General features: G+C 41.4%; 1 protein-coding gene across 1 annotated transcript in view; it reads left to right on the top strand.

Annotated features, from left to right (window-relative positions):
• LOC117808084 (protein unc-80 homolog) overlaps positions 1-26,950 on the top strand; it is a 229,210-nt gene continuing 202,260 nt past the window's right edge. Inside the window, exons 1-3 of the mRNA XM_034677555.1 lie at positions 1-100; positions 248-317; positions 412-517. The gene's annotated coding sequence lies outside the window, so the exon portion shown is untranslated. The remainder of the gene's footprint in view (positions 101-247; positions 318-411; positions 518-26,950) is intronic.

Below are 26,950 nucleotides of genomic sequence, written 5' to 3'. Positions count from 1 at the left end.
GTGCATTTAACCTCAGTGTGTTTCCACCCTTCTGTAACTGCAGCTGTCATCTGGAGGCTCTCTGTGACTCCTTTAGGACTTCATTGAACGGACATTTGAAGTAAGTTGTGTTTGACTTTTAGCATTTAGCTCTTTTATTGAATGAATCTGCAACTCTCTGCAAGATCAACATTTACTGCACTGAAGCCCAAACTGAAACTCTTTGAGGAAATGCACCATAGTGATTCCACTTCTCCTCCTACAACAGGAGATAGAGTTTCCTGACCTAACGTAACCCTGCCATGTGGACTGAGTGTGGGAAAACAACCTGAGCTAACGTGAGTTTCATGGCTATTAACTCCTCATGCATGGGAACACACCTTCACTTCTGTTTGTGGACACTGAATGCACCCGTGTCCACATTTGCTCTAGAACTGTTGGCGAGGTCCTGGTTTAAAGGAGGACAACACCCCTTAGGTACCAGGATGGCACTGAAAAGAACCCCAGCCCAGGCCTCTGTGATCCATTCCTTCTCCAGGTAAGAGGACATGTTTTGATCTTACGCTTGTGTTTGATGTGGCTGGATTTTTGAGACACCTGATGTGCTTGAGGTGGGATGCATTCTGGGATGTGTAGTTGTTTAGAGCAGCGTTACTGTTAGCAATATTAGCATGAGACTGAAAAAGTAGTGGTCACATAGCTTCAAAAAGGGGGGATGGCAGTGTGTCTTGATTTCAGAATTATTAATCCCTCTCAGGTTGTATGTGGACCTGAATGAGGCTGTCAGTTTGGAGCTGTCAATGCGGTCCAGTCCTGCAGGAGTGTTGGGACTCTCTCCAGATATGTCAAGAATTAAGCTGCCTTTTTTGGCCATCTATATTTCTGTCTTTGCATTGGTGGTATGTGAGCAAAGAGTGTGCATGCAGTAGTTCTAATCTTGTATGTTGCCTGTTGAATCTGTGTAAGTCTTCAGCTTTACACTGGAGCATGAGATAGGTGGAAGTAGTATGTTGATGAGGATGTGGTTTTAGGGAGCTAATTAGCAAAATAGTACCTCACTTTATGTCTGAACTCTTTTCTGTGGATTGGCTTGACATGATGTGTGATCAGTTTGTCTCTGGTGTTGCTAATGTTAGTGAAAGTTAATAACCATTAAAGCATTAAAAAAAAAATTATAATTCCTCATAATTTATAAATCTTTCCACTTAAATGTCTCACCTTCATACCCCCACACAAACATTAACCCTCACAAGACACACTTTGTATTTATTTATTTACTTATTTTTACACATGTTTGAATATATATATATTTAGTATTTAAAATTAACCCTTTGCATTTAATAATTAAGTGAAACTGTCATTCAGCTTTATCTGTTTATTATCATACTTAATAATTTAATTAGTTTTCCTTCTTTAATTGCTTACTTTTTAGAGGTTATTTCTGCTCTATCTTTTTTTAATGAAGAGTTATTTTGCAAAAACAGAAAATGCACTTTTTAAAATTAAAAGAAATAAATTCAAATAACATATTTTCCTCTATTATGAGCTTTAGGTATGGGTGGCTTTGACTAAGTCAAAATTATATTATTAATTAGATGTATCTTAAAATGTAGTGTTTTATGAAAATTCATAAAAAATGAGTTTTTTAAAAAATTTTAAACTATTATTATTATTATTAATAATAATATTCTCATTATTAATATTATTATTATTATTATTATTATTATTATTATTATTATAATTATTACTGAGTGATAATAATAAAAATAGTACTAATAAAAATAAAAGTGAAATAAAATAGAGACTAATGCACACCAACGATAAAATATGTTATCAAATAAGTTAAAGCATCAATATTAAAACAAATAAATACAAAATAAAAATAAATAATAAATAATAAATAATAAATAAATAAATAAATAAAATATATTATCCAATAAGTTAAAGCATCAAATAAATTAAATAAATAAATAAATAAATAAAATAGAGACTAATGCACACCAACAATAACATATATGTTATTAAAATAAGTTAAAGCATCAAAATAATAAATAAAATAAATTAATAAAATAAAATAACATAGAAACTAATGCACACCAACAATAAAATATGTTATCAAATAAGTTAAAGCATCAAATTTAAAACAAATAAAAATAAATAAATAAATAAATAAAATAGAAACTAATGCGCACCAACAATAAAATATATGTTATTAAAATGAGTTAAAGCATCAATATTTTTTTACTTTTTATTTTTTTTTATTTTATTACACAAAATTATAATACAACAACACAACTCTGACTGGACAAGGTCTAAACAAACAAACAAATATACATACAAACAAATAAACTTGATAACCCACAACAGGACAAGACAGGGGAGTAAGGGGTGGAGCGTAAATATTGTTCAGTGTATAGATAAAGAAAATTGAAAAATAAATAAATAAATAAAATGTATACATTCACGTTCATTCAAGAATTCATGGGGTTTAAAAATCAGGTCAAGTATCAATAGGAGCCATCAAGGTCTTTTATCCATCACTGATAAAATAAAATTCAAAGAGCCTCTGTGGCCACTGCCTGGATCTACAAGTGCTGATGCTGCTTGCTCCATAGATATCAGTTCTAAATAATCTTTAAGCCAGCTGTCTATATCAAAACATTTTGCCTTTCTTACCTTCCAATTCATTAAAATTGTCCATTTTACAGATAGAAATGCTAACGTGATCAAGTGTTGTAATTCTCTGGATGTTATTCCATCTATCTTAAGAATACAAATAGTTAGAATAGTTTTTAAAAGGGTAAGGATAAGGGTTGAAAATAAAACTAAGGCTAAAAATTCCAATAAAAACTGAGTAGATAAATACAATAAATAAATGAATGAATAGATAAATAAAAATAGAATAAGATAACAGTTAAAATTACTAAAATAATAAAGCAGCATTCAAATATCACAGTAAAAGCTAAGTAATAAAAAAATATATATATATATATTTTTTTTTTTTTTGTTGAACACTTCATAAAAGCCAGACTGAGCAGCATCACTGTCATGAAGATCTATCTTGATGTAATTGAAAATTGCGTTCTAATAGTAGAACAGCTAAGAGAAAAGTAACCCTCTTTTTTCTGTACTCTTTCCAATCAGAGGCACACATGTAAATATTCAGACATTTAAAAGCGGTATTTGTGTGTTGTATCAGCCTCCACCCACACTGTTTATCCGTTTGGCCCCTGATGTGAGTATTCCCACATAACCCTGTTTTTCTCTTGATTTTATAAGATTGAAATCCCGTCCATTTGCAAAAAGAGCCAAGCACATAACAAAAAGTAGAAGAGGGCACTTTGTTTATGTGGGAGTACTCTATTTGTTCTCCTCTGTTTACCTCCACCAAAGCCATGTTTAATCTGTGGATGTTTGATTTAATTTGCTGGGCAATTTCAGACCAATCGAAACGCTGCATACAGGCCAAACACCGCTCTGACCTCGTCCATGTTTTCTCTGCACAAACCTTTTTTTTTTTTTTTTTTACCAGCAGTTAAAAACACCCTCTGCTTCAAATCAGCTTGTATTGATGCATAGTAATAGCTTCACCTCTAATTCTACTTTTCCAATTATTGTGCCCGCCTGTTGCTGCCATGCGAGGCAGGGGGAGAACCCTCCTCTGGGTCAACACATCGTTAACCTATTCATCAAGCGGCGTGTTCAATATGTATTTCTGCTTCATATATCAGTGGTCAATAAAACATTGGGGTGATCACTGAAGCAGTCTACAAACGGACGTTTAATCTCCCAGGCTTGCCCACAATTTGTCTCCGCAGCCGAATTATTCAGAACATCCGCCACATTCAGCTGCTATTAAACCAGCCAGTGATAGCGGACGCCACAGCAGGACGCAAGCCGTGCTGAGAAGTGGAGCTGAATCTATAAAGGGGGATTCCTTTTGTTGTCAAGCTTGTGCTAACAGAGGAGTTGGACTTTGAAGATTAGAGGCGTCGGTTATGCAAACATTGCACTGCTGCAGAGTAATTAATTGTCCGGTTTTTGCAGAGGTGGGGGGGGCTTGGCGCTGTCATAGGCCTCTTGTTTTTTTTTTTCCAGCTGAGTTCCTAATTTTGGAAAATAATGACTTTATTTGTCCCCTTGCCATGAGGCAGCTGCAAACTTAGTCACATCAAAGCTTTACCAGTGAAGCTTTCCATGTTAACAATAAGTTGAATTACAATGCTGGATGTGAAAGTGTTGCTAACAGTGACAGACATACCAATGACTTTCACATTGCTACTGAACCTTTTCATTTTTACACTTAATTGATTTAGTTTCGCAACTTTTTTTGCAGCCAATCCAAAACAGGAAGTTACTTTTAGAGTATAATGTTGCATTAATGCATTCATGTCTAAACTACCAGCAACAAAAGTGAGTACACCCCTATGTGAAAATGTCCAAATTGGACCCAAAGTGGCAATATTTTGTGGCCACCATTATTTCCAGCACTGCCTTAACTCTCTTGGGCATGGAGTTCACCAGAGCTTCACAGGTTCCCACTGGAGTCCTCTTCTACTCCTCTATGATGACATCATGGAGGACGCCCCACAGACACTCAATAGGGTTTAGGTCTGGAGACATGCTTGGCCACTCCATCACCTTCACCCTCAGCTTCTTTAGCAAGGCAAGGGGCCGTCTTGGAGGTGTGTTTGGGGTCGTTATCATGTTGGAGTACTGCTGGGGCCCAGTTCCCGAAGAGGAGGTGGGGGGGGGGGATCATGCTCTGCTTCAGTATGTCACAGTACATGTTGGCATTCATGGTTCCCTCAGTGAACTGTAGCTCCCCAGTGCCGGCAGGACTCGTGCAGCCCCAGACCATGACACTCCCACCACCCTGCTTGACTGTAGGCAAGACACACTTGTCTTTGTACTTCTATTTTTAAGACCATAAAGATAGCGCTGGTTGTTCCAACCGAATACTTTTTTTTTTTTAAGTGATATATTTTTGTTTTGCCTTTATTCCATAGGACAGCTGAAGAGAGACAGGAAATATGGGGAGTAGAGAGTGGGGGAAGACATGCAGGACATGGTCAACCAGTCGGGAATCGAACTGGCAACCCTTGTGACAAGGACTGTAGCCTCTGTATGTAGGGCCCTTGGCCCGTTAGGCCACCAGCGCCCCCCAACTTTATGCTCTTGATTGATTGTCAAACTTCTGTTTTGTTCATTCAATTGATTAACTTACAATGTATTGCTCGATTGCTTGTCAAGTATTTGTCAAAGGGTTGTCGTGTATCTATTTCATTGATTTGCCCACACTTGATGCCATGATACTGATTAGGCACAAACTTGTAGCTGATGTTGTAGTACTTGAGATAGGTCTTGGTCTCGAAACCCCTTATTTAAGGTCTTGGTCTGGTCTCGGAATGGAAGCAACGCTACCGCTACGACTTCCAGGCAACAGTAGTAACTGTTGTAACTCTATTTAAAAGCACTCTCACAGCGTGTCAACACTTCTGGTAGCCACACCCTTTTCAAGTTGTTCTGCCCGTCCCTGCAGAATGTTCCCCCAATGAAGGTCTGATACCAAACATGTTGCTATTGATAAAAAATGTGCAAGTTGGACAGTGTGCAGGATTCTTGTAATTCCAGCACTGGTCGTCTGACATTTGAAATCCATGACATTTTCTCCACTGTGCATCAGCATTAGTTACTTGGGGGGCACTTGGTCAACTTGGTCATCCAACCTGCAACAAGTGCTATGGGTGCAATTCTCACCACCTCCATGTATCTTCTTTATCGTCCTTGCCGGCCACTTGAGTGACGTTGAGTTACAGCAGCAAGGACAAACTTCCTTTAACAGGCAGAAACCCCCAGCAGGACCAGACTCATGTTAGACACACATCTGCTGAGACCGAGTTGGAGAGAGGGATAGAGGGAGATGAAAAGAGAGAGAGAGAGATGATAGTGTTGAGACGGATAGTAGTAGTTGTAGCAGAGATCCAGAGGAACCTACGAGACAAGGGAGCTCAGGGACTCCAGAAAGGTCTATGGTTAGTAACTTTAATGGGACAGGGAGAGTTAAAGTAAGAGACAGGGAGAGAGAGGGAAAGACAGGATACCAGTGTCAGTTCCTCCGGCAGTCTAAGCCTATAGCAGCATAACTAAGAGCTGGTCCATGCCTGGGCTAGACCTAACTAAGATGTTGTTTTTGTACCACTTTAAATTCAATTTAATATATCAGGGTTTAAGTGATTTTACACAGTGTTCCAACATTTTTTGAATACCAAACCCGCCCGAATTTCCAACTTACAATCTTCCAGGAAAACTTGAGCCGGCTGGTGTTTCGATCTTGGCCAGAATGAAGGACAAAGGCGCCCTGACTTCTACTTGTGAAGCATTTCTTTAGAACTCCTGAGTCTTTTCGTAGACCAAACCACATTCCCTGAGTTTTTTCCCACTAAAACATTAGAACATTGGAGTTGCCACCATCGCCCACCAATGCTTTGGCGCAACCCAGAAGAGAGCTGCCCATAGCCTCATAGGAATGACCCCAGAATGTGACATGTGATATGCTCATTGCATTCCTAAGGGTCAAGATTTAAGCTTGTAAAATGTTGAACACCTATTAAAATGCACATGCCTACTCCTTTAAAGCCAAAAGCAAGAGTGAGTTTGGTCCAGTAAACAAACCTGACATAGTTGCTTCTTTATGCAGCAGGTTGGGAATCTTAGTGGTTTAACTGGGCGACCAACAAAGCACTACATCATTTGTTGTTTGCATTCTTCTCCCCTGCAGCTCCCATCAATTATCCTCCCAACTAAAACCCCGGCCTGCTGAGACCCCACACAAGCAAGTAAAATTAACAGTCTGCTTTCATATCCCTCCTCCAGAGAGTCCTTTTTAAAAATACCTCTTTATCATTACTGAGGCCTTTACCTAGTAATTAGTGCCTCACCTCCCCACAGCTCATTGTTAGTGATATTCTGCTCCAATGAATACTTTCAGAACTCTGCGTGAGTCCGAAAAAGACTGTCATACCCCGACAATCGCCCCCAAAAACACACCACAGCTTCACACTCAATCTCTAAAAGTAATATGGGAGGTAGAGCCTTCAGTTATCAGGCCCCTCTCCTTTGGAATCATCTACCAGTCAGGGTCCGGGAGGCAGACACACTCTCTACTGTTAAGAGTAGGCTTCAAACTTTCCTTTTTGATAAAGCTTATAGTTAGAGCTGGATCAGGCTTGGACCAGCTCTTAGTTATGCTGCTATAGGCTTAGACTGGTCTTAATGGTCATGCACCATCATATCTTAAAGAGCTCAGACTGTCAAATTGCCCCATGAGAACACCCCACTCCAAGCCAACAGGCTTGCTTGTCCTACCTAAAGTCTCTAAAAGTAGTATGGGAGGTAGAGCCTTCAGTTATCAGGCCCCTCTCCTTTGGAATCATCTACCAGTCAGGGTCCAGGAGGCAGACACCCTCTCTACTTTTAAGAGTAGGCTTCAAACTTTCCTTTTTGATAAGGCTTATAGTTAGAGCTGGATCTGGCTTGGACCAGCTCTTAGTTATGCTGCTATAGGCTTAGACTGGTCTTAATGGTCATGCACCATCACATCTTAAAGAGCTCAGACTGTCAAATTACCCCATGAGAACACTCCACTCCCAGCCTACAGGCTTGCTTGTCCTACCTAAAGTCTCTAAGTAGTATGGGAGGTAGAGTCTTCAGTTATCAGGCCCCTCTCCTTTGGAATCATCTACCAGTCAGGGTCCAAGAGGCAGACACCCTCTCTACTTTTAAGAGTAGGCTTCAAACTTTCCTTTTTGATAAAGCTTATAGTTAGAGCTGGATCAGGCTTGGACCAGCTCTTACTTATGCTGCTATAGGCTTAGACTGGTCTTAATGGTCATGCACCATCATATCTTAAAGAGCTCAGACTGTCAAATTACCCCATGAGAACACTCCACTCCCAGCATGCAGGCTTGCTCATCGTGCCTAAAGTCTCTAAAAGTAGTATGGGAGGTAGAGCCTTCAGTTATCAGGCCCCTCTCCTTTGGAATCATCTACCAGTCAAGGCCTGGGAGGCAGACACCCTCTCTACTTTTAAAAGTCGGCTTCAAACTAAGTCCCAAGTAAGTCCCATTGAAGATATTCCATACTGTGAAAACTCTAGTGTTTGCTGCTTTTGTTGCATTTCTTCTACATTAATGCACCTGAAATGCATTCGAGAGCACATAGCCTATTCATCTTCTCATATAATCATCCATTTATTCTCAAACTGCATCATCCATTCTACATTTCCAATGCACTGCACTGCATTGCACAGTGAGAACCATTAATCAAGTTAAACAAATGGCAGTGGGGGGACTTTTTTTTCCCCTCCATAAAACTCCCACTCTTCTTTATTGCATTGTCCGGTAATGTGTTTTAATTCACCATGATAGCATCAAGTTCATGCTGGATCCCGCTCCAAGGCTATCTCTATGGTGAATAGCCCGTGGTAACCGTCTTTATTATGTCTGCCGCTGCCAGGTTGTCACCATCTATGAAATAACACCACTATTAGCCGCTAATGGTGAAGCGCTACAAAAGACGGATTTGGAGGAAAGACGCAATTAATCCTCCAGGGGTCAAATACAATAAGTGCTAGTGTGCATGTGTGTGTGTGTTTTTTGTACAGTGCGAGGTGGTGTAATGGTACCCTTTAATCACAATCGAGGTCAGCGGAGGAGTCCTGGGCGACGGGGAGCATTGTGCTAAAGACATTACATCAGTTGGAGAGATAAGCGTAGGCTTAGATGGATTGTTTGGACTGGCTGTGTAATTAGGGCTTGTTATGTCAATTCATGACAGTGTGACAATATGTCTCAGAGAGGCAAGGGTGGTTAATAATTCACTGTCAAAATAGCGGCTAATGTGGTAAAACTGCAAAAAAATATTACATTAGGAAGCAATGGTGGAAGATTGGCTCTGACAACCAGCATACACGCCCTTAGTGGAGAAATACTCTCTATTAAACCCTGTCGCTTTGGCTAATTAGCTCATACAGAGCACGCTTTTACAAACAGAGCAGGTCTAGACCACTCTATGTCAAATTATGAACAGAGACCCAACACCAAGACAGGGTAAGACTCAGTCTGACCCCACCTTAATCCACCATGAGCATTGCACCTCACAGTATTTAGCTAGTTACAGCTGAGAGGACAAACTTCCTTTAACAGGCAGAAACCTCCAGCAGAACCAGACTCATGTTAGACAGACATCTGCTGAGACCGAGTTGGGTCTGGAAAGAGGGATAGTGATGAGACAAGTAGTAGTAGGTGTTGCTGCTTGAGTCTGGAACGCCCAAAGCAGGAGGAACCTACGGGACAAGGGAGCTCAGGGACTCCAGAAAGGTCTATGGTTAGTAACTTTAATGGGACAGGGAGAGTTAAAGTAAGTGATGGGGAGGGGGGGTGAGATAGGATCCCAGTGCGTCAGTTCCCCCGGCAGTCTAAGCCTATAGCAGCATAACTAAGAGCTGGTCCAAGCCGGATCCAGCTCTAACTATAAGCTTTATCAAAAAGGATGAGCTAGACGAAATGGGACACCGTGTAAGTCCAGTCCCTCTGAGGATGTGTGGAGGGGGGAAGAAGAAGAAGAAAAAAAAAAAGACAGATCCACTGCTCAGTTGTTTTAATTTCAAGGTTCTGGAGGTGCCGGCGATGCTTGGCTAGCGGACGGTGATATTGCACCGGTGTTCACGGGAGATGTGAACCCCCAGCACCCCCTCCCCAGATGAGATGTCATCGAATTTATGGTTATGGATTACTCGCAGATTGTGTGCCACTGTGGCTACAGATGTTGAGCGTCACCGTGGGAGAAGGGAAGAGGGAAGAGCCGGAGAGGAAGAAGAGGAGGGGGGAACTGTCACCCGGGGTACACTTGAAGAGATTCACTCCATTCGCACATACTTGTCAGGCTGAATCCCACAGAGTCGGACGCTCATTTTCACTTCATAGCTAGCTAACAGGGCATGCAGAATAGCTCGCTGTGTGCCCTCGGAGTCCTTCTTTTATTCCTACCTCGGATATCATTATTTTCCATATTCCTCTGCAATTATCTTTGTTTCAATATTTGATTGTGGTGCTTTGTTTGGATTCAAATTCTCATAAAGCCCCCATTCGCTCCTCTAAGTGCAATATTAAACCTAATTACGTGGAAGCAATATTCTTATCCCAACAACATGCCTGGCTGAGGCTCGGAGGCCTTTTCTTATTCTCCATCCGCCTCATTTCATGAAGCTTTAATCAACACAACAAAGCCTCATTGTCCTCCAGATGCCATCGCTCACTGGACGGCTTCAGATGTGCGCGGCGGCGTCGCAAAGTTTTTTCGAAAGGGGGGGCTCTGACGCGGTGTTGCGTGTGCACAAAGACGTGTGAAGTGTGTCAGCCATGTTTTTTGATGAATCACTCTTTTAAGTGAACAAAGGGATGCAATAACAAGCTGCCTCAGTCCCCCGAGTGGCTCTTTTAAGACGTCTGCCTGGCTGACAGTAAGAGGCGGATTGTTGAGGGCAAATTAAGATGCATCTGGAATTAGTGGTTTAATAATTCTAAAAGCGGTGGTATGAAACAAAATCTGATTTCATATGTAGTTGTGATGACACCAGGGCTGCAGCTCTGAGAGCCGATGCTTTATAGTGAATCAGAAGCTCCTGCTTTGTTGAGCTGGTGGCAGGCCAAGGCCTCAGTCTTTCCACGTCTGGTGAAGGTGATGGAGGGGAGGCTGTGTATCGTGGCTACATCTGTTCCTTCAGAGAGAGTCTTCTAGAAGACCGGGCAAATACTCACTGAGGGGAGAAACCGGATCAGCCCATCCAAGCTGAGGCATCTGATTTTTCTCAATGCAAACCTGAGGACATTAATAATGTTTGCTTGAGTTTGGTTCTGGTTCTGTTTGCTTGAGTTTGGTTCTTGTTCTGTTTGCTTGAGTTGGTTCTGGTTCTGTTTGCTTGAGTTTGGTTCTGGTTCTGTTTGATAGAGTTTGGTTCTGTTTGCTTGAGTTTGGTTCTGGCTCTGTTTGCTTGACTTTGGTTCTGGTTCTGTTTGCTTGAGTTTGATTCTGGTTCTGTTTGCTTGAGTTTGATTCTGGTTCTGTTTGCTTGAGTTTGGTTCTGGCTCTGTTTGCTTGAGTTTGGTTCTGTTTGCTTGAGTTTGGTTCTGGTTCTGTTTGCTTGACTTTGGTTCTTGTTCTGTTTGCTTGAGTTTGGTTCTGGTTCTGTTTGCTTGAGTTTGGTTCTGGTTCTGTTTGCTTGAGTTTGGTTCTGTTTGCTTGAGTTTGGTTCTGTTTGCTTGAGTTTGGTGCTGGTTCTGTTTGCTTAAGTTTGATGCTGGTTCTGTTTGCTTGAGTTTGAATCTGGTTCCATTATCTTGAGTTTGGTTCTGTTTCTGGCTCTGTTTGCTTGAGTTTGGTTCTGGTTCTGTTTGCTTGAATTTGGTTCTGGTTCTGGTTCTTTTTGCTTGATTTTGGTTCTGGTTCTGTAAGCTTGAGTTTGGTTCTGGTTCTGTTTACTTGAGTTTGGTTCTGGTTCTGTTCGCTTGAGTTTTGTTCCGGTTCAGTTTGCTTGAGTTTGATTCTGGTTCCATTATCTAGAGTTTGGTTCTAGTTCTGGTTCTGTTTGCTTGATTTTGGTTCTGGTTCTGTTTGCTTGAGTTTGGTACTGGTTCTGTTTGCATGAGTTTGGTTCTGGTTCAGTTTGCTTGAGTTTGGTTCTGGTTCTGATTGCATGAGTTTGGTTCTGGTTCAGTTTGCTTGAGTTTTGTTCTGGTTCCATTATCTAGAGTTTGGTTCTGGTTATGTTTGCTTGAGATTGATTCTGGTTCTGTTTGCTTGAGTTTGATTCTGGTTCTGTTTGCTTGACTTTGGTTCTGGTTCTGTTTGCTTGAGTTTGATTCTGGTTCAGTTTGCTTGACTTTGGTTCTGGTTCTGTGGATATGTTTGTAGTTTTTTGTTAATTTGTGCAAGAGAAGATTGTTTTTGTAACAGAATAAAGGCTCAAAAATTAGGCAGTTATAAGGCTTCTCATAAAAACACTGCAGGTAAAAGGGTTTTCAACACAAACCATTAGTTTTTGCAAAGTTCAGGTAAAATATACAAAAGATCCTAAATTTGGGAGCAGAGTCAAGAGAGCCGGCTCTCTGAAAAGAGCCCAACTTCCCATCACTAGTGTGACAGATAAACACATCCCTCTTCATACCATTATATTTAAACGTATGTTCAACATCATGAATACAACATATAGGTCATTGACCTTGACCTGACAACAACCACATCATCTGCATACAGCTGAATCATGCAGCTAATATTACAGGCTTCAACTGCACGGACCGACCATCATCATAAAGGTTAGAACGAGCTGAGGACCGGCTGTCCACCAGGTGCACCGAGGGTAAGAGCGGCACTTGAAGAGCAAAACTGTCGCGCCAGAGAGGAAATAAAAGCCTCGCAGGGAACACAAACGGCGCTGTTATGTGGCTGTTGCACATTCACGTGCCTTTAAGTGGTTTTAAAAAACCACTATATCATTTCTACCCATTCCGTGCATCAACCCTCTCCTCCCTGCACTTGCAGTCAAATGTTTTACCCAGCTGGTGTCGTGCCCCGCTCCTCTCTGCAGGCCAAACAAAGCCTTTCTTTCGTGACACGAATCCGGCGTCAGAGCTGAATGTGCGCCGACAACCCTCAGCAGATATCGTTGATCAAGGGCTGGAGAGACACTGATCTAAATATCTTCGCTGCTGGTGCTGGGTTGCAAACTCTCTGCCGTGTCATGTTTTTTCCCCCCCTCTCTCTCTCCTCCAGCATGCTGCCTTTTGGCTGATGTGTTGCTGCGCTGTTGCACGGCATGATATTTTTATACCACACTAATGTCAAGACCAGCTTTTTCCTCTCATCTCTACAGCGTCCTGCGTTGCATAATATCCACACATCAAAGGAACGCAACTTGCAAAGTGCATCCAATCACGACCCTAAAATCTGAAATGAGTGCATCTCATTTGAGAGAACGAACTCGTGCGTTCGGATGCATCCGTGTGGGTACGCTGCGAGTTGGCACACAGTCAGGAACGCCGACAAATTAAACATGAATTAGCAGGTTCAATCCACAGCGCTGACTGCAGGGTGCGATCCAGCTGTGCGGTGTCACGCAGCGGCTGGCACATGTTTCATCGGTGTGGCCCACCATCAAAGTGGTAGACGGAAAAAACCCTGATGAAGGCACTGATCTATGCTAATGGTGGTGCAGTGGAGGTAAACCTGCTCTGCTCATTACACACAAACACATGATTTCCATTTCTGAACAGTGTTTGTGTTTATTTTGGCGCCTGGTTCTGGAATTTGTTTTGAAAGTTGCTTGACTTGTCGTCAATGTCCTCTGAAAACCTCTGACCTGTTGACTCCAGGCCTGGCTCAGCTCATCATGACTGTTTGGTGTTGTAGTTAAGTGAAATACGATCTGGCGCAAACAGGAAGTATTAAAACTAAATGTTTTAATGTTGTTTTGATGTCTGACTTCCTGTTTTGCTTGAACTGCGCCTTGCTGTGGAGGTGTACAGATTGTTGGAGCCAGGACTGAGCGTACACCAAATGCAGTGGAGCTAGTGAAAACACATGCATTGAAAATTAACTGGATGTTTTAATGCTGTTGTGGCATCTGACTTCCTGTTTTGCTTGATATGCACTGTGGCGATTAATGCGCCCTGCTCCAATATACAGAAACAGAAGTTGTACGTATCTGCTATGGAGGTTTTTTGGATTGTCAGACACAAAACGCCACAGAACAAGTGGAACTGGTCTGGTCCCCTGGCTGTAACACAGGTTGTGTATACGCCATAAAAGTTCTCTTCATGGTCCAAGCCACCCCTTTCAAGGTCTGTAAGTTTGAATGTTCAGACTAACCAACTGAAACCGTCTCTCATAATCACCATCAACAGCCTCTGCTCCCGTCTCTTTAGCTGTGAAGAGCTTTGTCAGAAGAACTTTAACCTTAAATGTTTCCACAACCGACACACACCAGCTGCAAGCTAACAGCGGTGCACTAACTCCTAATTGTGTGCTGTCTCTGAAAACAACAATCGCCCCTACTGTGTTCATTCCTCCTGACAAGGTGTGATTGTAGACTGACAGTAAACATTGCATCACTATGTACAGCCCTAGCGGGTGTTTCGTTAGCTTAGCTTTTTCTCCGACATCAGCATCAAGCTGTGTTGTCGCTGCGTCTTGTCTGATTTTCTGCAGGGCTGTGGATGTGTTTAGTCGACAAGTCTGCTCCCTCTTTCCAGGAACATGTCAGATTTGCTACGATTACTAGCAGAGATGCAACAGTACTGAAAAGTGGAGCATATGGGGTGTTATTTTGCAGATGCATGCACATCATTAAAGAAGACATTGTGGATGGTATTGTCCTTTTAAAGTGTGTGTCTGTATCAGGATTCAGCACCATGGACAGAGACACACACATTCATTTCAGTACCATGGATAGTTACATACATCTCTTATGTTACAGACAGGAGCTCAAAACAACAGTTAAACCATAGATAGCTAATAGCTCAGAATTCAGCACCATGGACAGAGACACACTTATGTTATGGTACCATAGACAGAAACACACACCTCTTACGTTACACACAGGACCTCAAAGCTATGGTAAAATCATAGGTAGCAGCTCATAGCTCAGGATTCAGCACCATGGACAGAGACACACACTTTCATTTTGGTCCCATAGATACAAACATGCACCTCTTATGTTACAGACAGGACCTTAAAACAACGGTTCAAACCATATATAGTACGTCAAACCTCAGGATTCAGCACCATGGACAGAGACACACTCATTGTTTGGTACCATAGATAGAAACACACACCTCATATGTTACAAACAGGAGCTGAAAACTACAGTTAAACCATAGATAGCAGCTCACAGCTCAGGTTTCAGCACCATGGACAGAGACACACTTATGTTATGGTACCATAGACAGAAACACACACCTCTCACGTTACAAACAGGATCTCAAAGCTATGGTAAAATCATAGATAGCAGCTCATAGCTCAGGATTCAGCACCATGGACAGAGACACACACCCATTCTTTAGTACCATTGATAGAAACACACACCTCTTGTGTTACCGGAGGACCTCAAAACTACAGTTAAACCATAGATAGCAGCTCACAGCTCAGGATTCAGCACCATGGACAGAGACACACACTTATACAGTGGTTCCATAGATAGAAACATACACCTATTATGTCATACACAGGACCTCAAAACAGCAGTTTAACCATAGATAGCACATCACAGTTCAGGATTCAGCACCATGGACAGAGACACACACTTAAATTTGGCATCATGCATAGCTACATACACTACTTATGTTACACACAGGACCTCAGAGCTATGGTAAAATCATAGATAGCAGCTCATAGCTCAGGATTAAGCACCATGGACAGAGACACACAAAAACTATCTGATTAAAACACATCAGTTTCCTCAACTTGAAATTGCCAAACGAGGAGAGAAGGACTGATACTTAATGCTTAGTTTTGTTATTTGCCCACACCTTCAAAAACAAGCAGACTTGCCTCCATTTAAAGGGATGCTTAATTTTTTTTCAAAGTGTTGTTGTATGAGTAACACATCACTAGTAGTTGCACTAGCAACAACAGATGACAGTCACCTCGGCCCCTTTAATGGGAAACCGCCAGAAGATACAGCAGGCAAGCTAGGCTGCAATGTATTTCAGATGGGGCCAATTCTGCGACGTGATTTAGCTCATTTCCAGTGAGTCCGAGGCGAGGACTCATCTTGATTTAGGTGTACGCTCGATTGAGAATCTTTTCAGCACTTTGCCATCAGAAATGGTTAATGCTTAAGTTGCGCGCCCATGTAGCGGGTGACCCGGTTTCTGATCCAGCCTGCAGCCTCTTCCCCGCATGTCATTCCCCCACTCTCACCCCCAGTTTCCTACACCATCCACTGTCCTCTCCTCTATAAAATAAAGGTGTAAAAATCCCCAAAATATAACGCCTTTAAGAGCTGGAGTTTACAGAGGACAAGGCAAAGGACATAGCAGAGATCTTTGGGAATCTAAATATACCAGCAGTCCGAAAGCTGAAGTTTGTTGCCAACTTTCTTCATTATTTAGGAGCTAAATGGGAAAATATTGAAATATCCCTTCAAGCTAGATTTAATTGGCCATTATGCTACACTTTGGAATGTCATGATTAAAACCTCGAAGGTCTGTTCACAGCCGTAATTAACGAGAATTGAGCCTGAAACGGTCTCAAAACAGTATCCCCCATTCCCAGAGAGCAGAAAGAAGTGAAAGTATATTCATCTCATACTAGAATACAGTCGCTTCCTTTCGGAGGGGCTCTCTGTTCTCATGTCAGGCCCAATTTGTTCCCCTGCAGTGGATGTGAGCACGCCAGAGTGACACAACAACCTCTGCCAGCGAGAGATAAACTCAGAACGGGGACGTGACATAAGTTCCTCCACGAGAGTGAGCAGGGGGGAGGAATCACCTGACTTCCTGTAATGAACACTGGCTGTGTCCTCTTCTTGTAAGTAAGTTATCTGAGTGAATTCGAGTGGTTAGGAGCTGGGTTCAGAACAAAAGGCAAAGAATGTATTTGTCATGAGTTAAACGGGCTAGCTTAGCTTTGTTCGCCAATTCCCCCCCATGGATATGTTGACAAAATAAACGCTGGAGATGACGGAATCTTAAATCCAACCGGCATAGATTGCTTTGATAGAAACCAACTTACTATTTCAAGGTGAGAATTGTTGATTGATCTGATTCAGATGAGTCTCAGCTTCACTGTTAAGAGTCCCACAGAAGCTACACAGTGATTTATCACAGCGGTATCTCCCTGGGGCTTGAACCCTCAACCTTCTGAGACCACTGGACCCGAACTGCCCCTTGTATAGATTGCTTTGATAGGCTAACAGTATATTTTAAGCTGGGAATGGCTGATAGATGGGTTTCAGATGAGTCTCAGCTTCACTGTTAATAGTCAAACAAAAGCTACACTGTGACTTACCACTGAAGTAACCCCCTGGGGCTGGAACCGCAACCTTCCTAGACCACTGGTAGTAGTGGTAGAGTTGGTCTTCTCACAATCAGAAGGTCAGGGGTTTGAGTCTCAGCTTCCCTGTAAAAAGTCAACCGAAAGCTACACTGTGACTTACCACAGCAGTACTGTCCTCGGGGATTGAACCCCTAACCTTCCTAGGTCACTGGTAGTAGGGGTAGTGTTGGTCTTCTCTCAATCAGAAGGTCAAGGGTTCGATCCCAAGTCCTGCTATCCACACGTCAAAGTGTCTTGAGGTCTAACAGGCTATTTCAAGCTTGATCTGACTCCTATGAGTCCCAGCTTCACTGTTAAGAGTCCCACATAAGCTACACAGTAACCACCTGGGGCTTGAACCCTCAACCTTCCAAGACCACTGGACCCGAACTGCCCCTTGTGTAGATTGCTTTGATAGACAGCAACTAACAGTATATTTCAAGCTGGGAATGGCTGACATATGGGTTTCAGATTCACTGTTAATAGTCAAACAAAAGCTACACTGTGACTTACCACTGAAGTAACCCCCTGGGGCTTGAACCGCAACCTTCCTAGCCCACTGGTAGTAGTAGTAGTAGAGTTGGTCTTCTTGCAATCAGAAGGTCAGGGGTTTGAGTCTCAGCTTCCCTGTAAAAAGTCAACCGAAAGCTACACTGTGACTTACCACAGCAGTACTGTCCTCAGGGATTGAACCCCTAACCTTCCTAGCCCACTGGTAGTAGTAGTAGTGTTGGTCTTCTCTCAATCAGAAGGTCAGGGGTTCGATCCCAAGTCCTGCTATCCACACGTCAAAGTGTCTTGAGGTCTAACAGGCTATTTCAAGCTTGATCTGACTCCTATGAGTCTCAGCTTCACTGTTAAAAGCCACACAGAAGCTGCACTGTGACTTACCAAAGTAGTACTGTCCCCTGGGATTGGACCCCAACCTTCAGGGACCACTGGACCCAAACTGCCGCTGGGATGGATTGCTTTCATAGAAACCAACTAACAGAGAATTTCAGCTGATGTTTTTTGATTGATTGGTTTTAGATGAGTCTCAGCTTCACTGTTAAAAGTCACATAAAAGCTACACTGTGACTTACCACAACAGCTTCCCTGGTTCAAGGTCTGGGGTTCGATCCCAAGTCCTGCTGTCCACATGTCAAAGTGTCTTGGGGGCTAGCAGACTTTTTCAAGCTGAGAATGGTTGATTGATCTGATTCAGATGAGTCCCAGCTTCACTGTTAAAAGTCAAACAGAAGCTACACTCTGACTCATGACAGCAGTACCCCCCAAGGCTGAAGTGTCCTTGGGCAAGACCCCTAACCCTGAACTGCCCCTGGGATAGACTGCTTTATTAGACACCAACCAACACAGTGTCAGCTGACTAAGATGAGTCTCAGCTTCACTGTTAAAAGTCACACGAAAGCTACACTGTGACTTACCACAGCAGTTATGTCCCCCTGGGATTGAACCCAAAACCTTCCAAGGCCACAAGTGGCCGTGGTAGAGTGGGTCATCTCTCAATGAGTATGTTGGGGGATTGGTCCCAGGTCTTGCTGTCCAAATGTCAAGGTGTCCTTGGGCTAGACACTTTACCCAGACACCAACTTACAGACTATTTCAGCTGAGGATCTTCACTGTTAAAAGTCACACAGAAGCTGCACTGCGATTTACCAAGGCAGTGCTGAACCCCCAAGACTGGAGCCCCAACCTTCCTAGACCACTGGTGGCAGAAGGTCGGGGGTTCAATCCCACATGTCGAAATCCCCTTGGGGAAGACACCTAACCCCAAAAACTACCCCCATTCGGTGTGTGAATGTGATTTAGTGACGTGACTTGTTACATAAAAGTGCTTTGAGTGGTCAGAGGAAGAGAAAGGGCCACATAATCATAGTCCATTTAACATTTGGTCAATGCCTTTTTTCTGTGCTTCAAATTCATACCTCACCACTGGTTTTCTGCATAATCCCATTACGCAAACCTTTTGATTTCACCCTATTTGATGTCTAAAAAAGGACTATTTTAAAACTCAGAAGAAATTAAAAGTTTCATCCAGGTAGAATGTAAAGCACTTACATTTCTATGCAGTGTCCTTGGCGACTGAGAACCGCTTTACTCTGAAGTCTCTTGAAGCTTTGTAATGTATCAGCAGGTTATCAAAGAGGTTTCACAGCTTGATTAGTTCCAATTGTTGAATAATGAACATTAATGATGCCTTATCTCTGATTTCAGGCTTAGATCAAATGGCAATGATTAAGTCTTTTTTATCAAGACGGTCTTTTAAGAGAAAATGTGACGCCTCTGGGTTTTTTCTGCCAGAACACAACGTCTCATACGCAAGGCTTTTGGTTCACGGCGCACACAAAGCCTCAAGGATATATGACAAGACTTGGCGAGATGGCATGAAAACAGGGAACAGGGGGTCTGAAACTGAACAAAGGGTTAATAAAAGCTGCCGTCTTCATCGATCTGTGGAGCGTTTTCTCCAGCGCGATGTCTCCTGCTGTAAAGGTCAGGTGAGAAAGAGATGAAAGTGCAACCTAGAACATCAACCCCGCCTGAAAGCAAGACAGTGAATTATTGATTCAGAAGCATAGGGATGCAGAAAAAGTGCATACAAGCTTGGATCATCATTGAACCAACATCTAGATTGTGGAATGAGCAGCCTTTGTAAATAGGTGTGTTTTGAGTCCGGATTTGAATTTGGTGAGTGAGGGAGAGAATCTGAGGTGTTGGGGGAGAGAGTTCCAGAGGGTGGGGGGCAGCGACAGAGAAGGCCCTGTCCCCCCAGGTTCGGTGCTTGGGTTTGGTGAGAGGGGTGAGGAGGTTGGCGTTGATGGAGGGATTATATGGCTGCAGAAGGTCGGTGAGGTAGGAGGGAGCTAGGTTATAGAGGGCTTTATAGGTGATGAGTAGGATCTTGTACTGTATTCTGAAGGGGATGGGAAGCCAATGGAGGTTCTGGAGGACTGGGGTGATGTGGTCTCTGGAGCGGGTATGAGTGAGGAGGCGTGCAGCTGAGTTTTGTATGTATTGTAATTTGTTGAGGAGGGTGTTGGGTGTACCGTAGAGGATGCTATTGCAGTAATGGAGTCTTGAGGTGATGAAGGCGTGGATGAGAGTTTCAGGGAGGGGCGGAGACGGGCGATGTTTTTGAGGTGGAAGAAAGCCGTTTTTGAAATATTGTTAATGTGTTGTTGAAAGTTAAGTGACTGATCAAAAATGATACCAAGGTTACGGATGTGGGTGGATGCTGAAACAGTGGATTTATCAATAGTGAGTGAGAAGTCTGGGCAGGTGGAAGTGAGGGATTTTGGGCCTATGATGAGAATTTCAGATTTGTTACAATTGAGTTTGAGAAAGTTCGTTTGCATCCAGGAGTTGATTTCAGCGAGGCAGTTTGTGAGGGTGGTGTGGGAAGCAGCGGTGATGGATGTGGTTGAAATGTAAAGCTGGATGTCGTCGGCACAACAGTGGAAATGGAGGCCGTGGCGGCGTATGATGTGGTCAACCTAATCAAAACATCTGACAAAGTGAGGTTATTTCAAGTTTCTTTCAATGGATTGTTCCAAATTTGAAACGGATTTTAAGATGCTTGAGGGAGTGAAGAATCCCACTTGTGCTCACTGAAACCTTGAGTATTCAAAATGATCAAAATGCTGCTTTGATGCTTGTTTTCATGCACTTTAAAGAGAGAAAAGAGGACTAGCATCTACAGGGAAAGTTTGCACTTTCAAAGGACTTTTACTTCCACTGTACATACTTGTTTTTCTGCGTTTGACCTCTCTGACTCAGCACGACTCAAGCATCCCAGTCTTCGTGAAAGCAATTGAACTACAAGGACGCCATGTGTCATAGTCCGGGGTTGAGTTTGCAACACGAGTTCTCTGATCACGGGCTTCCCCTTCTCTCCATCCGCCATGCCGAGTGAGGAATAAAGCGCAAATCCTCTTTATCCCTCACGCTTTGCCTTCTCAGACAAATAGATATTGTAAAGTGGAGAAACAATGATGATTGACTGCTCGGCTAATCCCGGTCTCAGCTTCTCTCAAGAGTGGCAAGCCAGAGAGCGGGAGACACTCAGCACTTGTGTCTCAGCAAAGTCATCCCAGGCAAATGTTAATCCGTTCTTCATTGCTGTTTGTGCCACTTGGAAGAATGTAAATAAGATGGAACATGTTGGAAACAGTGGATGTAAGAGTGTAAAGGCCAGGGATGAAAATGTTAAAAATGAATGAGAGAAAATGTTCATTTCACTGTGCACTTTGAGAAGATAAGTCAAAATGTTAAGAATGAAGTTGAAATCAAAATTTATGAATAAAGTGAAAAGTTGACATGAAGTGAAATTTCAAATTTTTTATGATGGGTGGAAAAAAGTTATTTTACATTTTTTGATTAAAGTGAAAAAGTAGAGAATAAATGTTGAATATGAATCTGATGACAGCAAAAATGTATAGAAAAAAAAATGTATTTATTTATTTATCGAATGAAAGGGACAGTGCATATTAATTAACATTTCAGCATTTGCATCAATGTAAATATCCCAGAGTTAGCCATAATGCTAATTTTCATCCGTAGTCCATGCCAGGTTAAAACAGTACATCATGGTAGCATATCAAATGTTAAAATGTTGAGAAGAAAGTTAAAATTCAAATTTTTTAAAAAACGTGAAAACGCCAACAAAATGTCAAAGTATTTTTTTATTAAGTCAAAATGTCAACATAAAATCTTCAAATTTATTTTATGGAATAAAGTGAATATGTCAAGGTAAAATGTTAAAATAAAAAAAATGATGTGGAAAATGTTCAAATTCAATTTAAATGATAAAAGTATAATTGTCAACGTAAAATGTTAAAATTGAAGTTTCTATGAATTAAGTGAGAAGCTTGAGATGAAAATTAAAATTTCATTTCATGAATGATGAGGAAAATGTTTAAATTGATCAAAGTGAAATTGTCATGGTAAAATGTTAAAATTACAGTTTTTGTGAATAAAGTGAAAATGTAGAGGAATAAATTGAGAACCTTGAGATAAAAGTTAAAATTTTATATCATGAATGAAGTTAAAATGTTCATAAGAATTGTTAAAATTAAATTTTTAATGAATAATGAGATAATGCCAAGGAAAAATGTTAGGATTTAAATCTTTGAGAATAAAGTTAAAATGTCACTGAAAAAGGTAAAAAAAAAAACAATTTCACGAATAAAGTAAAAACCTTGAGATAAAAGTTAAAATTGTATTTTGTGAATGATGTGGAAAATGTTCAAATTCAATTTGAATGATAAAAGGAAAATTGTCAACATCAAATTTTAAAATTTAAGTTTCTGTGAGTAAAGTGAGAACCTTGATATGAAAATTAAAATTTTATTTCATGAATGATGACGAAAATGTTCAAAATAAATTTTAATGATAAAAGTGAAATTGTCAAGGTAAAATGTTAAAATTACAGTTTTTATGAATAAAGTGAAAATGTAGAGGAATAAATTGAGAACAATGAGATAAAAGTTAAAATTTTATATCATGAATGAAGTTAAAATGTTCATAAGAATTGTTAAAATTAATTTTTTTATGAATGAAGTTAGCCAAGGGAAAATGTTAAAATTTAAATCTGAAAATAAAGTTAAAATGTCACTGAAACTAAACTAAAAATAATTTTGTGAATGAAGTGAAAATGTTGAGATAAAAGTGAAAATTCAATTTAAAAAAAAAAGTGAAAATTTAAAATTTTAGACAATGAGCTGAAAGACGTTTAAACACTAAATTCAAGGGGCTGCAGATTTGGATGACCCCTCTCACACCAGATTTATTAATTCCTCCGAATTTCATTTAGAATAATTGATGTGAGCAGCTGTAATACAAAGAGAATTTGAGATTACCCACATCCCAAACGAAGTGATGCCACTCCAAACAAAACCAATGCAGAGCGGCGTGATCGTAGCTGTTTTACATTCCAAGCCCTCGAAGAGTTTAATAAGATCCTTTGAGGTAAAGTTCACACTGCACGTCTCAATTCGGCTCCCATTAGAGCTCTATTAAAGGTGGCAGCCTGTGTGAAAGAGAAATTTCGAAGTAACTGACATGTCACAACTTAATTTTCCTCCCACTGTCCACTCTGCTGTCTACAGATAATCAATTTAATAGGGCCAATATGACTGGTCAGTCCACAATTACACTCCTCAAACCTCGCTTTTTCTCCCTCCACGCCGCCCTCCAGATGTATCTCTGTGGCGAGGCAAATGTCACTAAATGCCAGGGCAGGCTAACCATTCCAAAAGCTAAATGTTAGTTCATCTGCTGTGTCAATTTCCACTCAGCCTGACCAGCTGTTCTCTGGGTGGGGCCTTTTTAACCTCGGTGACGGGAATATGAGATTGACCCCTCGGCTGGTGCTGGAGCTTGAGTATGTCAGAAGACATGCACAGATCCAACTGGGTGAACATATACTTCCAGTTTGGATTGTGTTTTAAAAGAGATGGCAAATTAAAAATTAAACATTTCCATCTCTTCTAAATGCATCTTAAAGGGACATATTTGTTTTTGAGTACTGAGGGCTGGGATTAGGGTTAGGATTATGAATAGGGGAAGGGCTGAGATTAGGGTTAGGGTTATGGATAGGGGAAGGACTGAGATTAGGGTTAGGGTTATGAATAGGGGAATGGCTGAGATTAGGGTTAGGGTTATGAGTAGGGGAAGGGCTGACATTAGGGTTATGAATAGGGGAAGGGCTGAGATTAGGATTAGGGTTATGAATAGGGGAAGGGCTGAGATTAGGGTTATGAATAGGGTTAGCAATAGGGTTAGGGATATGAAAAGGGGAAGGGCTGACATTAGGGTTAGGGTTATGAATAGGGGAAGGGCTGAGATTAGGGTTAGGGTTATGAATAGGGGAAGGGCTGAGATTAGGATTAGGGTTATGAAAAGGGTTGGGGCTGAGATTAGGGTTAGGGTTAAGAATAGGGTTAGGGCTTAGATTAGGGTTAGGGATATGAATAGGGTTGGGGCTGAGATTAGGGTTAGGGTTAAGAATAGGGTTAGAGTTATGATTAGGGTTGGGGCTGAGATTAGGGTTAGGGTTAAGAATAGGGTTAGAGTTATGATTAGGGTTGGGGCTGAGATTAGGGTTAGGGTTAAGAATAGGGTTAGGGCTGAGATTAGGGTTAGGGATATGAATAGGGTTGGGGCTGAGATTAGGGTTAGGGTTGAGATTAGGGTTAGGGTTTTGAACAGGGTTACTGCTGAGATTAGGGTTAGAGTTATGAATAGGGTTAGGGCTGAGATTAGGGTTAGGGTTTTGAATAGGGTTAGAGTTATGATTAGGGTTAGGGCTGAGATTAGGGTTAGGGTTAAGAATAGGGTTAGAGTTATGAATAGGGTTAGGGCTGAGATTAGGGTTAGGGTTTTGAATAGGGTTAGGGTTATGATTAGGGTTAGGGTTATGATTAGGGTTAGGGCTGAGATTAGGGTTAGGGTTATGAATAGGGGAAGGGCTGAGATTAGGATTAGGGTTATGAAAAGGGTTGGGGCTGAGATTAGGGTTAGGGTTAAGAATAGGGTTAGGGCTTAGATTAGGGTTAGGGATATGAATAGGGTTGGGGCTGAGATTAGGGTTAGGGTTAAGAATAGGGTTAGAGTTATGATTAGGGTTGGGGCTGAGATTAGGGTTAGGGTTAAGAATAGGGTTAGAGTTATGATTAGGGTTGGGGCTGAGATTAGGGTTAGGGTTAAGAATAGGGTTAGGGCTGAGATTAGGGTTAGGGATATGAATAGGGTTGGGGCTGAGATTAGGGTTAGGGTTGAGATTAGGGTTAGGGTTTTGAACAGGGTTACTGCTGAGATTAGGGTTAGAGTTATGAATAGGGTTAGGGCTGAGATTAGGGTTAGGGTTTTGAATAGGGTTAGAGTTATGATTAGGGTTAGGGCTGAGATTAGGGTTAGGGTTAAGAATAGGGTTAGAGTTATGAATAGGGTTAGGGCTGAGATTAGGGTTAGGGTTTTGAATAGGGTTAGGGTTATGATTAGGGTTAGGGTTATGATTAGGGTTAGGGCTGAGATTAGGGTCAGGGTTATGAATAGGGTTAGGGTTATGGTTAGGGTTAGGGTTGAGATTAGGCTCAGGTATATGAATATATAATTTATAGATTATATTAATTGTACTGAACTGCTTAAAAGCAGAAATAGTGTATTACATGAAGTTTAAAAAATGTTTTTTTAAGAGACACATCTGGGTTCTTCATCTGGGTTCGGTGTAATGAGGAGCAGCTTTCATGATTATTTTATTCACAAAATAAATCTGCTAAAATAAAACACAAATCTTTTAAAACAAAATGTATTCGTCGAATTTTGAGGATCACCTTGTGTGAGCGGCGGTGGAGTCATCAGAGGAGTGCATTCTCTCCTGTTCGATAACAAACGCCTCATCTCAATGAGGTCCACTTCAGTAAACATTGACTAAATTACAAATTCTGGCAAAGGAGCATGCGGTGACTCAGCTCCGTCTTTGTCATCAACCGAGGGAGAAGGAACCAGTAAGTTGAGGTTCCGTCATCAATTCATTCTCACCCACATCCCAAGAACAAAACAACCTACGCTGTGAAATATTCCTGACTTCAGACACTTTAGTGACTAAAGCCAAGTTATGCAACGTGTCTAAGTGGTGCAACTGCAAGAAAGAGGAGCATACAGGGAGTTAGAGTCAAAGTTGATTCTCCTGCAAGGGACCCGAAAACAGATTTGATGGTGTAACGGAGGACGAATGAGACTTTTGGACACAGATTGTTTGTGAAGAGAGGCTTTCAGTTTTAGACACAAGGTCGTCCCCTGATCCTTCCAACTCTGTTTACTCATGCCTTAAGTATATCACTGTGTGTGTGTGTGTGTGTGTGGTTTGCGGGGGTGATGTGTGTGTCAGTACGGTTACTCATGGGACCAGAGGTTATTTCGAAGACGGTGGACAAACTTGGGCACACACAGATGAGCATGAGCACAGATTAATCTTCGGCGGGACTAGCAGGGCCTGAGGACAACTTGGGAACTACTTTGAGTGGGTGGCAGGAAGAAGAGGGACGTGTAATCAAGGACTCAAGGACACATATGCAACAGAGACTTATCTTGATATGATGGGCGTTAAATTTGAGCGTCTTGAGCTACGTTCAGAATGAAACCATCAGGTTGTATATGCACGGGACACAGCAGCACCACTTCCCTGATTAGAAATTCAAAAGACACATACAGGTCACCATACCAATTTCAATAAACCCATGGACTGATGTTATGTCCCACAGAAACAATCAGGGCAGTCCAAATTAACTGACATGTACATTAAAGCACGGGACACAGCAGCACAACTTCCAGCTCTTTGTCCCAAAACAAAATTATATTTTGCTTAAAGTGGGCAAAAGAAACATACAGGTCATCATACAAATTACATTGAATCCATGGACTGATGTTATGTCCCATAGGGAGTGTCAGGGCAGTCTAAATTAACTGGCGTGTACAGTCATGGCCAAAAGTTTTGAGAATGACACAAATATTACATTTTCACAAAGTCTGCTGCTTCAGGGTTTTTAGGTGTTTTTGTCAGATGTTTCTATGGTATAATGAAATACAATTAGAAGCATTTCAGAAGTATCTAAAGCTTTTCTTGAGAATTACACAGAATTCATGCAATAAGTCAATATTTGCAGTGTTGACCCTTCTTTTTCAAGACCTCTGCAATTCTCCCTGGAGGAAGGGGTAAAGTCAAGAAATGAAATGACAATATCAAAAAAATAATAATAATTAATTTTTATTCACATTTAAGTCTGTTTCTTTCATAATTGGTTAAAATTATTTTTTTTTTTTTCCTTTTAAAGAAACAAAAAACATTTAGTCACTTTCATAAAAGTTAGGTAATAAA

The sequence above is a fragment of the Notolabrus celidotus genome, chromosome 24 (assembly GCF_009762535.1).
Source record: "Notolabrus celidotus isolate fNotCel1 chromosome 24, fNotCel1.pri, whole genome shotgun sequence".
NCBI classification, from domain to species: Eukaryota; Metazoa; Chordata; class Actinopteri; order Labriformes; family Labridae; genus Notolabrus; species Notolabrus celidotus.
The sequence above is the reverse complement of the archived record's forward strand: the minus strand, read 5'-3'. Positions and strand labels throughout refer to the sequence as shown.